General features: G+C 46.6%; 1 long non-coding RNA gene across 1 annotated transcript; it reads right to left on the minus strand.

Moving 5' to 3' along the window:
* Window positions 1-674: 674 nt before the first annotated feature.
* LOC140479424 (uncharacterized) lies at window positions 675-9,511 on the minus strand. The gene is made up of 2 exons (XR_011961030.1): window positions 9,478-9,511; window positions 675-1,549 (listed from the first exon to the last, which is right to left on the minus strand). It is a non-coding gene; the product is annotated as an uncharacterized lncRNA (long non-coding RNA).
* Between the last annotated feature and the right edge of the window lie 4,812 nt (window positions 9,512-14,323).

The following is a 14,323-nucleotide window of genomic DNA, read 5'->3' on the forward strand; positions in this document are numbered from 1 at the left end:
CTTCATCTGAGATTTGAGAGGATTAAGGCCTAATCTTCAATCCCCATCACAAAGCCTATTTTCTATCCATCACTCAGAGACACCTGCAGGCAACACAGAGTAACACGCTGACACTTAGTGAGATACCTACAGGCAGTGCAGAATAACACACACACACACACACACACTCAGAGACACACACACACACACAATGGAGTCAGGCAGCACTGATTAACATGCACACAACCCGAGCTGCCTGTAGGTGTCTCTTTGAATAACACACCCACACTCAGAGTGACACCTACAGGCAGCATTATGTAGTACACTCACTCAGAGGGACACACAGTCTGCAGTGTGAATGGTTGGCGTCAGATCATTTCAGGTGCAACACAGTATGCAGCAGAGAGTGCACAGTGCGATCCCAGCACCTGAGTTTAGACCAGAGAGTGAACATGGAATGCCTCAGATTGTAATTATTGAATCCCAACAGCTTTCAGTTTCTATTCTGTTTGGAATCTTGTAACCTCCACAGATTCCAGACCAACTGGATTATTTGAAACTGATTGCTGATTGGCTGTCAGTATCATCTACCACGGATTGACAGGCCACGTCGCCAGTTGTGACAATGTCATGCTGACATGCAGCTAATCAGCTGAATGGAGTGGTCCATTCCCAAAGCACACAGAGACAGAGACTGAATCTTCTTCATCTTTATTCCCTTTTCCAGACTGACATTGACAGAAAACAGACTGAAATTAACAGCCCAGACAGAGGAAGCTGCACAAATTCACAGCTACAATGGCTTTTGAGGAAAACACTTGTGGAGATTTTCTCAATAGCATGAGAATCCTGCCCTTCAAATAGTGACAAAAACCTTAAATTGGAACTGACTGCTGAGCAGGAAGGAGATCTGATTTATTGAAGCAGAAATTTCGAAGGTTCACATTGTTTTGTACAGCTGACAGCCTTCAGCAACTTCAAGAGATTTTACTTGGCATCACAAATCAACCCTCTCCCAATCAAACAGTCCCAGAGCAGGGAGAACATGGGGTTTGACACAGTGTAAACTCTATCTACACTGTCCCAATGAACTACCTTTACTCCTGAACCTCAGAAGTGTCTCTGAGCCAGTCCTGAGAAGGAAGAGAGTTGAAATTCAGTGCTGACAATGACCTTTGTCCTGCCAGCTCAGCCCTGTTCTGTTTAAAGTTGTGTCTCCTCTGTGGACTTTCTCAAACACTCTACACACATTCTGATCTCCTGATGCTCTTGCTGAGGGGAGAGGGGAGGGTCACGTGGGTGAGGGCACAGGAGAAGCGAGCGTTGGACTCCCAGTCAGACCCAGAGAGGGTCAGCAGGCTGCTGACACTGTAGGTGCTGTCCGAAGCTCGCAGGTAGTTGCTGGTCTGAACCCCGTCCGAAATGACTGCACCATCCTTTTTCCACTGCACCTCCAGCTCATCGGGATAGAAGTGATTGGCAAGGCACACCAGGGTGGCAGTGCCCTTGGCCTCGACCTGCTCCGGGGAGGGGGGCAGCAGGGTCAGCTTTGGCTGAGCGTTGTCACGGCCTGAAAGACAAGAGAAACAATTTTAATCCCTGCCGTTCAAAGGGATTTCAATTCTCAGAATATTCACTGATAAAATGTTTGAATATTTGTCTCCAATACCTAATAAACCATACAAAAGAATTTACATTTTTTAAATTGATGCTTGTGATATGAGTTAACTGGCAGGAGCAGAATTTTTTGTTCACCCTAATTGCCCCTGAGAAGGTGATGGTGAAAGAGAAGGGACAGTTTTGGACCATCGTTTGGGAAATGAATATGGGCAGCTGGGAGAACTAAAAGATGGCGATCATTTCAGTGACAGTGATCAGAACTAAGTGAGATTGAAATTAGGGATGGAATTGGAGAACCATGGAGCAAGTGTAAAAGTTTTCATTTTACTGAATGTTTTGGTAATTTAGTAAAAGTGGACTGGAACCAGTGACATGATGGGAAATCAGTGTCAGGGCAGTGGGAGCCCTCAAGTGACAAGACAGAGATCATTCAGAATCGGTTCCCACAATGAGTAAGGGTGGGAAACCCAAATCTAAACTCTTAGCCTGGGATGTCAAAAGGCAACCAGTGTAGGGAAGACCAAACAGGGAAGGTGATGTTGGTTATCTCGAGTTCAAACCTGCAGAAAGCTGATAGTAGGATAGAAAATGCAGGATTAAAATTGAACAGGACCTGAGGAAGGCAAAGAGCTGTAATGATGAAATATGTCCAAGTGAATCAGGGAAATCCTACCGAACAAGAGGATTAGGGTCATGTACTGACATGGATTGAGAACTGGTTGGGAGACAGGGCAGGAAAAACAAGTCTTTTTCTGAATGACAGGTCGTTACCAGTTGGGGTACCACAGGGGCCAGTCCTTGGTACCCAGTTATTCATAATATAATAGAGTCAAAGAGTCAGAGAGACCCAAAAGGCCCATCAGCCCATTGTGTCCACATTGGTCAAAAAACAACAACCCAATAATTCTCATCCATTTTTCCAGCATGAGGGAATTGGATGCAGTATGTGTTCAAGAAGGAATGAGATATATTTCAACAATCAAAGAATGTGTGGAGAAAGCAAGAACGGAGACTATGTGGGATGATTGGCCATGATCATATTGAATGGTGGAGCAGGCTTGAGGGGCTGAATGGCCTCCTATGTTGATGTTTCTATCTGTTTCTCAGATATCGAAGGAATGTCTCTTGTCAATTTGAACCTGGAAGTCACATGTGAGTGGAGGTGGACGATGTGGCCATGGTGATGAATGAATGCGGGTCAGTAAGGTGGTTAAGAAGACACATGGGAGAAACTGTTTTTCTTTTTCCCTTGATGGAATGAGGGCATTGCTGGATCGGCAGCATTTATTGCCCATCCATAATCGCCCAGAGGGCAGTTTAGAGTCAACCACATTGCTGTGGGTCTGGGGTCACATGGTAATGATGACCGTTTCGTTCCATAAAGGTCATTAGTAAATCAGATGGCTTTTTTCCTGACAATCAACGATGGTCATCATTAGACTCTTAATTCCAGATTTTTTTATTGAATTCACATTCCATCATCAGCTGTGGCAGGATTCTAACCCTTTTCCCAGAACATTATCTCGATCTGTGGATTAAGAGTTCAGTAATTATATCACTAGATCATTGCCTCCCTTATCTCATTATTGGTTGACAGTGAAAGCAAGGAGTTTGTTTAATCTGGAACTGTATAAAACCCCAGTTAGAGCACAGTGAGAGAACAGTCTACGGTTCTGGTCACCACATTACAGGAAGGCTGTGATCCCACTTGTGATGGGGACAGAGGAGGATTTTGTCAAAAATGGGGAGTTTTAGCTTTGAGGAATGATTGGTTTGGCTGGGATTGTATTCTTTGGAATAAGGAGGCTGATGGGAGATTTAATCGAGGTATAGAAAATGATGAGGGGCCTGGATAGAGTGGGTAGGAAGGACTGATTTCCATCAGCACAGAGGGCAATAACCATGGGGAGAGATTGAAATTAATTGGAGACAAAGTTCGAGGCGAATTGTGGAGTAATTGTTTTCAGCCAGAGGCTCGTGGGATCTGGGACCCACTGTCTGAAAAGGTTGGAGAGGCAGAAAACCTCATCATATTGAAAAAAAAAACACTTGGATATTCATTTGAAACAGTGAAACCGCAGGCTTATGGAGCAAGAGCTGAAAAGTGGGATGGAGCTCGATATCTCTTTAACAAACCTCCAATTAAGCTAGTCCCATTTTCCAGCATTTTGCGCATATCCCTCTAAACCCTCCCTATTCATGTACCCATCCTCTTAAATGTTGTAATCATACCCTCCTCCACCACTTCCTCTGGCAGCTCATTCTATACACACACCACCCACCACGTGAAAAAGTTGCCCCTTCAGCCCCTTTCAAATCTTTCCCCTGTCGCCTTCAACCTATGCATCTAGAACTGGACTCCCCAACTCTGAAAATAATACCTTCTCTACGCACCCTTTCAATGCCCCTCATGCTTCTATAAACCACAAAATGGTCACCGCTCAGCCTCCAACAATCCAGGGGAAATAGATCCTTTTCAACCTCTCCCATTGCTGAAAACCTCCAACCTTGGCAACATTCTTGTAAATCTTTTCTGAAGCATTTTAAGGTTCACAACATTTTTACTACAGCCGGGCAACCAGAACTACACACAGTTTTCCAAAACTGGCCGAACCAATGTCCTGTTCAGTCGCAACGGCTCCCAGCCAGTCAGACAAAGGAGAGTCTGAAGATGTAATCTATTTGGATTTCGAGAAGGCCTTTGACATAAGGTCCGAGCCCATAGAGTTCGGGGCAAGGTACTGGCATGGACTGAGGACTGGTAGGATGATATAAAGCAGAGGGTGAGAAAAAATGGCAGCTGGTGACTAACAGAGTTCTGCAGGTGTTAATGTTGGAACCATAACTATTCATGTCATGCGTTAACAATCTGAATAAAGGAAGTGAAGACATTGTTGCAAAGCTTGCAGACGATATGAGATAGGTGGAGGGACAGGTAGTGTTGAGGAAGTGGGAAGTCTGAAAAGGTCCTGGATAGGCTCAGAGAGTGGGCAAAGAAGGGGCAGATAGAATACAATGTGTTACAATGTGAGATTACGCACTTTGGTAGGAAGAAGAGATGCAAAGGCTGTTTTCTAAATGAGGAAATGCTTTGGAAATCTCAAGCACAAACCTCATTCAGGTTTCACTTCAGGTCAACAGGCAGGTCCAGTTTGTGTTTGGGAAGGCAAATGAAATGTTAGCATTCATTTCAATAGGGCCAGAATACAAGGGCAGAGATGTATTGCTGAGGCTGTGAAAGGCTCTGGTCAGACTGAATTTGGAATATTGTGAGCAGATTTGGGAGCCATGTTCTAAGAAACAATGTGCTGGCATTGGAGAGGTTAAATGAATGATCCTGGGGATGAAGGGCTTGTCATATGAGGCGTGATTGAGGACTCTGGGTCTGTACTCAATGGAGTTTAGAAGGATGAGGAGGGATCTTATTGAAATTTACGGAATACTGATCAGCCTGGAAAGAGTGTATGCGGAGAAGATGTTTCCGAAAACAGGAGAGACTAGGTAACCAAGGCACAGCCTCAGAATGAAGGGCCGACCCTTTCGAGCTGAGATGAGGAGGAATTTCTTCAGCCAGAGGGTGGTGAATATGTGGAACTTATTGTTACAGAGGGAAGAGTAAATTTAAGATAGAGATAGATAAGTTCGTGATTGTTAAGGGGATTGAACGTTCCTGTGGAGAAGGCAGGAGAATGGGGTTGAGAAGCATATCTGCCAAGATCAAATGGCAGAGCAGATTCAATGGGTTGAATGGCTGATTTCTGCTCCTATTTCTTAAAGTCTTCTGGAGAGTTTCCCCAAAACCCTGGAACACTGAACCCACTGGACTGTGAGTCCTGCTGGAGCTGTTTAGCATCAGAACTTTGCCAAGAGATGACCAAAGAGTGGAGAGAATGTGCACCTATGTGGGAATTTCAGGATACTTCCCAGCTCCTGGAATACCATGTGTATCGGAAGTGTGGTCAGTGACAGCAGTTGGAGCTCCGGGTTTCGGTGCTTGAGCAGCAGCTGGTGCCAGTGCGGAGAGTCCGTGAGGCTGAGAGCTCCGTGGAGAGCACGTTTCTAGATGTGGTCACTCTGTAGCTTCAGAGTATGCAGGGAGAGAGGGAGTGGGGGAGCAGCAGACATTCCAAACGGACCAGGCAGCTACCACAGGAATCCCCAAGTGCATCCCACGCGCCAACAAAGATTTAGTTCAGAATCCTGATGAGAATGATGGTTCATCTGGGGAGTGCAGCCAGAGCCAAGTCGATGGCACCATGGGGACGGCTCAGCTGTACACGGGGGCACAAGGAAGACCGGAAGTGCGATAGTGAGAGGAGATTCGAGAGTGAGTGCAATCGATAAGTGTTTCTGCAGCTTCAGATGAAAATCCAGGATGGTGTGTTGTCTTCCTGGTGCCAGGGTCAAGGATGTCACTGAGCGGCTGCAGAGCACCCTGAGGGGAGAGGGGGAACTGGCAGCAGTCGGGGTCCACATCGGTCCCAGTGACAGAGGCAGTAAGGGGATGTGGTCCTGCAGTCAGAATTTAGGGACTTCGGGAGGGAGTTCAGAGCAGGAGCTGAAAAGTGGTCATGTGCACATAACTCCCAGTGCCCCAAATAAGTGAAAATAAAAACAGGAAGATAAGACGGATGAATAAGAGACTGGAAAGAGAGTCTAGCAGGGAGGGCTTTAGATTCTTAGGGCATTGCGACTGGCTGTGGGCGATATGTTACCTGTTACAGACTGAATGGGATGCTCCTGAATAGAGCTGCGACTGAGTTCCTTATGGGATGATTTGTTGTTGCTGTTGGAGAGAGTTTAAACTGACTTGGTAGGGCTGTGGGAGTCAGGGGGGAATATCAGAGAGAAACACCAAGGTTCACGGAATCCTCAGTGCAGTCCAAAGATCAACATCAAGTGGAAAGTCGAAGAACAAATCTGCAAGAAATTTACAGGGTCTGTCAAATCACTACATAGAGTTGTTATAAATGGGGTGGCTGGGGAGGCGGGGGGGGGGGGTGGGGAGGGGAAGAGCTTTAATTATCCTCATAGACTGGGATAGTATTCTTGTGAAGGGCAGAGAGGGGCCAGTGTTGTGAGAGGGTGCTCAGGTGAACTTTCTCCAGCCGTGTGTTTCCAGTCCAATGAGAAAGGAGGCTCTGTTACACCTGGATCTTGGGAATGAGGAGGCCCAAGTAAATCAAGTGTCAGTGCGAGGATATTAAGGGAAGAGTGATCATTGTATCATAAGTTTGAGGTTGACCATGGAAAAGGAATCCAGATTCGAAATGATTCACTTGGGAAAACACAGACTTCCGTTGGGTAAGAACACATCAGAGTGAATGAACTGGGGTTAAAGGTTGCAGCAAAGTCCTGAAGTGAATCATAAAGCTCGTAGTTCAGGGACAGTCGAGGTATATTTGTGGAATGGCACTCAATTCCTGGCTGTTTTGAGACAGTAGTGGTCGAAATATTGTAAATAAGAAAAGGGCAAAAGTGTAACTAGGGAGTGAATAGGTCCCCTTAAAGATGGCTAATTCACTTAGCCTGCACATTCCTGTACACTTTGGGCAATTTAGCATGACCAATCCATCTAACTTAGATATCTTTGGACTGCGGGAGGAAACTGGAGTACATAAAGGGACAGTCAATGTGGTTTTGTGGATTGGAAATCATTTCTCACTAACTTGATTGAGTTTTTTTGAAGAGGAAACAAAGAAGATTGATGAAGTCAGAGCAATTGACATTGTCCACCTGGATTTGAACAAAGCATTTGACAAGGTTAGCCATGGTAGACTGAGTAGGAAGGTTAGATCACATGAGTTCCAGGGTGAGCTCGTCATTTGGATAAAAAAATGACTTGAGGTAGGAAACAAAGGGTGTTGGTAGAGGGCTGCTTTTTGGATTGGAAATCTGTGACCAGCAATGTGCCATAAATATCAGTACTGGGTCTACTATTTTCATGATTTAAATAAATGATCTTGATGTGAATATAGTAGGTAAGTTTAGTAAGTTTGCAGATTACATCAAAATTGGTGGTGAAGTGGATAATGAAGAAGAGTATCTCAGAGTACAGCAGGACCTTGATCAGTTCGGCCAATGGCTGAGGAGTGACAGATGGTGTTCAATTTAGATAAGTGCAAGATGTTGCATTTTGGAAAGGCAGGACTTACACAGTTAATGGTAGGGCCTGGGGATTAATGGTAGGACCCTGGGGATTAATGGTAGGACTCTGGGGATTCATAGTAGGGCCCTGGGGATTAATGGTAAGGCCCTGGGGATTAATGGTAGGGCCCTGGGGATTCATGGTAGGACCCTGGGGATTAATAGTAGCACCCTGGGGAGTGTTGTCGAACAGAGCCCTAGCAGTTCAGATGCACAGGAAGGATGTTATTAAACTGGAAAAGGTGCAGAAAATATTTACAAGGATTTTGCTAGGAGTGGAGGGTTTGAGCAAGAGAGAGAGACTGAATAGTCTGGGGCTCAGAGGTGACCTCACAGAGATTTAAAAAACCATGAGGGGCACAGATTTGGTAAACAGCTAAGGTCTTTTCCCTAAGATGGGCGAGTCCAAATCTGGAGGCATAGGTTTAAGAGGAGAGCGGAAGATTTAAAAGTGATCCGAGGAGTAACATTTTCTTGCAGAGGGCGGTGCAGAAAAAGAACAAGCTGCCAGAGGAAGTGAATGTGGCGCATACAATTACAGCATTTAAAAGACTTTTGGATGTACAGATGAATAGGAAGCATTTTGAGGGATATGGGCCAAATACTGACAAAGGGGACTCAATCAGTTTAGGATATCTGGTCGGCGCAGAGGAATTGGACCGAAGGGTCTACTTCAGTGCCATACAACTCAATGACTATGAGAGGCTGGACCCTGAAGTGCAGAAAGCTGAGGTGTGACCAGATAGAGGTCTGTGAAATCCTGATGGGGTGAGATAATGTAAATAATTCAGGAGGATGTCAATGTTTTGTAGAGAGGGTAGAAAACACTCCCAAAGAATGTTCCAGGAATGAGAAACCTCAGTTATGTGATAGACTGGAGAAGAGACGGCTGAGAGGGGATTTGTTCGAGGAATTCAAAACCAGGACGGGTTTGATCAGAGCAAACGGGAAAAAATGTTCCCACTCTTGAAAGGATTGAGAGCGAGTGGCCACAGATTGGAAGTGATTGGTAAAAGAAGCAAAAGTCAAATAAGGAAAAACATGCTCAGCCAGTGAGTGGTTAGAGTGTGGAATGTACTGCCTGAGAGTGTGGTGGAGGCAGCTTCAATTGAAACATTCTGAAGGGAATGAGACTGTTATTTGAAAAGGAACAATGTGCAGGGTGACAGGGAGAAGGCAGGAGAATGACACTCAGTGAATTGCTCATTTAGAGAGCCAGTATAGACAGGATGGACACAATGGCCTCCGTGTGCGCTGTAACAATTCTGTGATTGTGTGATTGAGCAGAGTTAAAGCTGGAGGAGGTGGGAGCTCGGTGTCTCACTGTGCTGCTGCTGCTGCTGCTGCTGCTGCTGCTGCTGAGATCAGTGAGATCAGAGACTGGGACAGGGAGCCAGAGCTCACATCAAACTCTGTCCGTGTCTGTCACACTGAGACTGACAGGAGGCTACTCACTGATTTCACTCCATGCTGCAGGAATGGGACCACAGGCTGCAAATGGACAGAGCTCCTCCACACGGTGAGAAAAACTGTCTGACTTATATCTTGCTGCTTAAGCGGGGTAATGGAACTAAAGAAATACAGCTGGACACCCTGTTAGACACAGTGCTCCTCAATCAACCATTTCATTTGCAGCTCCCCACTAACTCCTTCAACAATTCAGCATTTGTGTTTTAGAAAGTGTATTTCAGTATTGACAGGGTTAATAACGGAGGATTGGGGTTTACTTACTCAGTCTGAGCTTGGTTCCTGGACCGAACGTAAGCCACAGTGAGAGCTCCCAGTGCAGAGGCTGTACAAAAACCTCTACTCTCTGCTTCCCTCTTATCACTGTCAACCCCTCTCTGTCTCTGGCTGTCTCTCACTCACTCTCACCGTCTCCCTACCCCTCTCTGTCTCTCCATCATTCATGTGTCTTTCTCTCTCTGTCTCTCTGGGTTGTTTTCAGCTGGGCTCGGGAGGTTTGTGAAATTTATTTTTCAATGTTAAATCTTGCAGCTGCACTTCACATGTGGCCATGGAGTGTAAGAGGGAAACTTGAGGCATTCAGTTAGCATTGACACACCACAGGGGCTGGAGTGTGTCGTGGACAGTGACAATCTCAGCATGGGGTAATTTGTTCAGTTTCATTTCGATCTAACTGTGGGTAATGTCAGTTCAGGCGGTGGGACTGTGTGTCCATTATTATGCATTTTATATAACTCTGGAATGTGTCAGTACAGGAGGTAGTGCTTCATGTATTGAGGTTTTTGTACATCTCTGTGTCACTGTGTCGAGGGTAGCTGCTACGCTGCTGACAGTAATATTCAGCGACATCCTCATTCTGAACGTTGCTGATTGTCAGGGTGAAACTGGTCCCTGATCCACTGCCGGTGAATCGATCGGAGACTCCTGTGAATCGAGTTGTTGCATCGTAGATCAGGAGAGAGGGTTTCTGACCTTCTCGCTGCTGGTACCAAGCAAGGTAGCTGCTAATGCTTTGACTGGCCTTACAGGTGAGTGTTGCGGTCTGGCCCAGTCCCACTGACAGCACTGGGGGAGACTGGGTCATGATGATGTCCCCATTGATACCTGAGGGGTCAGAGAGAAACACAGTGAAGTCAGAACTGTCACAGAAAGAGCCTGTCAAATGAGAGATTGTTGGAGACACTGAGCATTCCTCTGGTTTCAGCATTTTCCCTTCAATCACAAGTCAGTGGAATTGGAGTGAAATGGAGAGCAGCTAAAGATTCAAGGTGGAAGGAGAGAGATTTGTACCTGCGACACAGAATGCCAGGGGCCAGATCAGCTGGATGCGTGAAATCATGGTGTGTGCTCCTGTCCCTGTGCCTGGTTCCTGATAAACTCTCCCTTCACAGGGCTCTGCTTTATAAAGCTGCAGCCTGTGAGAGTCTGACTGGGTGTTCCTCAGTATGTAAATGGCATCAGGCAGAGAGAGCCGTGTCAGCCCTTCACACTTCCTCTTCTTTCTCTCTCTCTATCTCTCTCTCTGTCTGAGAGAATCATTGATGTGAACAGCACTGAATGAGGCCATTTGGCCAATTTTGTCTGTGCTGGTAAACAGCGATCTGATGACACGAATCCCATCTTCCAGCTCTTGGCCCATTACCCTGGAGGCTGCAGCAACACAAGGGAATATCTAAACACTGCTCCAATGTCATGAGAGTTTGTGACTCAACCAGCCTTTCAGGCAGTGAGTTCGAGACTCCCACCACCCTCTGGGTGAAAACATTTCTCCTCAACTCTCCTCTCACTCTCCAACTCTCCAACGCACCTGGCCATGCACTCACTCATGTTCAGAAGGATGAGAGGGGATCTAATTGGAACATATAAAAGTGTAACAGGATGGGGCAGGGATGAAGTTTCCCCTGGTTGGGGAGTCTGGAACCAGGGGTCACAATCTCAGGAGGATAGGGGGTAGACCATTTCGGACTGAGATGAGGAAACATTTCTTCACTCAGAGGGTGGTCAACCTGTGGAAGTCTCTACCACTGAAGACTGTGGAGGAAAGGAACTGAATATATTCAAGAAAAAGCGAGAGATAATTGTTTCGCATTTAAACAGCTTGAAGAGAATGGGGAGAAGGCAGGAAAATGGCTTTGAGAGAGAGAATCAGCCAGAGATCATAGAATGCCGACAGTGTGGAAACAGGCCATTTGGCCCGACAAGCCCACACCGACCCTCGAAGAAATGATGACATTCAAACATTGATACAGCCATGATCATACTGAATGACAGAGCAGACTCAAAGGGCCGAATGGCCTACTGCGGCTACAAATTTCTATGTGTCCATGTCTGTGTTACCTTCAATCTCTGTCCCAGGTTATTAAGTCCTTTACTCATATAAAAAGTGCCATCCTACCCACCGTATCACTGCCCTGAATAATCTTATCCCTCTCTATCAGGTCACTTTTAAGCCTTCACTGCTCCAAGGAAAACAACCCTAACCTTTCCGATCTTTTCTCAAAGCTCACAATCAGGCAGCATCCTGGGAAATCTCTGTCCCCTTTCAAGTACAATCACATTCTTCCCAGAAAGTGGTGACCAGGTCTTGTCCCTCTCTCTCTGACCCACATTTGCCACTTCTTTCTCTCTACCTCTTTCTGTCTCTCCCACTGTTAATCTCTTTCATGTTCTCTCCTTCTCTCTCTCTCTCTCTCACTTTGCCTCATCGTCACTCTCTCCAACTCACTGATGCTTTCTCTCTCCGTCTCATCATCTGTTTCTCCATCTCTCACTGTCTCTGTTACTCGCTCGCTCTCTCACTTCAATTAAAAGACTCCAATTGTTATTTGTCACTCTCTATTCCTCCCTCTTTCTCTCTCCTTCCCTCTCTACCTCCCAATTTACAGTCTCTCTCCCTTTCTCTCTGTCATTCTAAATCTACCCATTCTCATGTCTCTCTCTCTCTCTCTCTTTCTCTCTCCCTCAACCCTACCCTCCCTCTCAACTCTCTTCATGCTTGGTCTCACACCCATCCTGTCTCTTTCTCTCTCCCTCTCCTTGTCTCTTTATCTGTCTCCATCCCTCTCAGTCAAACTGTCTTGCATCTTATTTCTCTGTCTATCCCTCAACCTCACCATTTCTACCTCCCTCTACCTCTCTCTTGGTCCACTCACATACCTTACACCGTATCAGATGCTCGTCCCTCTATCTATCTCTCTCACTTTCTTTCTCTCTCTCACACACACACACACACACATACAAACTCTTTCTCCCTCCATCTCTCTCTCTGTCTCGCTTCTCTCTCTTTCTGACAGTGTCCTAGGTGGTGATAGTTGAATGCAGGATAAATCTCCCCTTGCTCTGCCCCACTAATGGATGTAAACCCTTGACTCCTGTCTTCTCCTGGAGGAAGGCCCTATTTCCACGTCAACCAGGGTTTGGCCTCTCTCAAGAAGATGGACAGATTCTTATCAAATGAAGGACAGTTCTGTGCTGTTCTGTGCTGTTGGCCCATTCTCACTGAGGACTGGTTTGGACACAAACCTCATTCCATGAAGGCCCAGCAGAGAGAGGAATTCCTCAGGCCATCAGTGTGAGCTGGAGGGACAGGACAGGTTCTGACCCAGTGACCCATCCTGTCCATTCACAACATGTTCCAATCCTTACCCCTCTCCTTCCCTCTGCATGGTCAGTCTTTTCTGACATGGAGTGGTCCCTCCCCTGTCTCACACCAAGGAGGAGATGGGACAGATTTTTAATGAGTAATGGGTTAAAGGATGATGGAGAGTGAGCAGGAAAATGGAGTCGAGTCTGAGATGGGATCAGCCATGATTGAATTAAATGGTAGAGCAGACTCGAGGGGCTGAATTCTGGAGAGATAAGCTAGAGGAGGGTGGGGGTGGGGAGAAAGTAGCATAGAGTACAGTGGGTGAGTGGGGGAGGGGATGAAGGTGATAGGTCAGGGAGGAGAGGGTGGAGTGGATCGGTGGAAAAGTTGATAGGCAGGTAGGTCAAGTCTGGAAAAGTCATGGGAGCCTTCCACATCCAACAAAGTTTTACTTGCACATCCACTAATATACTTTATTGTATCCGTTGCTCCCGATGTGGTCTCCTCTACATTGGGGAGACTGGGCGCCTCCAAGCAGAGCGCTTTAGGGAACAGCTCCGGGACACCCACACCAATCAACCACACCACCCCGTGGCCCAACATTTCAACTCCCCCTCCCACTCTGCCGAGGACATGGAGGTACTGGGCCTCCTTCACCGCCGCTCCCTCACCACCAGACGCCTGGAGGAAGAACGCCTCATCTTCCACCTCGGAACACTTCAACCGCAGTGTATCAATGTGGACTTCAACAGTTTCCTCATTTCCCCTGCCCCCACCTCACCCCAGTTCTAAACTTCCAACTCAGCACTGTCCCCATGACTTGTCCTACCTGCCTATCTCATTTTCCACCTATCCACTCCACCCACTCCTCCTTGACCTATCACCTTCGTCCCCTCCCCCACTCACCCATTGTACCGTATGCTACATTCTCCCTACCCTCACCCTCCTCTAGCTTATCTCTCCACGCTTCATGCTCAATGCCTTTATTCCTGATGAAGGGCTTTTGCCCGAAATGTCTATTTCGAAGCTCCTTGGATGCTGCCTGAACTGCTGTGCTCTTCCAGCACCACTAATCCAAAATCTGGTTTCCAGCATCTGCAGTCATTGTTTTTACCTCGAGGGGCTGAAGTGCCTGCTCCTGCTCCTAGTTCTTATGTTGCCCCACCCCCTCCCCCATCCCTCTTACTGTAACATTCTTGGAATGTTTTGCGCATTGAAGGCGCTATGTGAATTCAAGATTTGTGTGGATTTTATGTGGGGACAGAATTGCGCACGGGCTGTGATAGCTCCTGTGGTTGAATATCCTGCTGAGAGGCTTCAGCCTTCCATATACAGAATGGGGAAGTGGGGGAGGTCATAATGTACTGCCGGAGTATATGGCACTGTCCCCTAGAAATGTGGTTGACTCTGTATTGCCCTCTGAAATGGACGAGCAAGGCTCTCAGTTGTATCACTTATGACAAAGCTTCAACAAAGAAATGAGACCGGACAAACCACAGGCATCGATCTAGACACGGAAAAGAC

This window comes from Chiloscyllium punctatum, chromosome 7 (genome assembly GCF_047496795.1).
Source record: "Chiloscyllium punctatum isolate Juve2018m chromosome 7, sChiPun1.3, whole genome shotgun sequence".
In the NCBI taxonomy this organism is placed as follows: domain Eukaryota; kingdom Metazoa; phylum Chordata; class Chondrichthyes; order Orectolobiformes; family Hemiscylliidae; genus Chiloscyllium; species Chiloscyllium punctatum.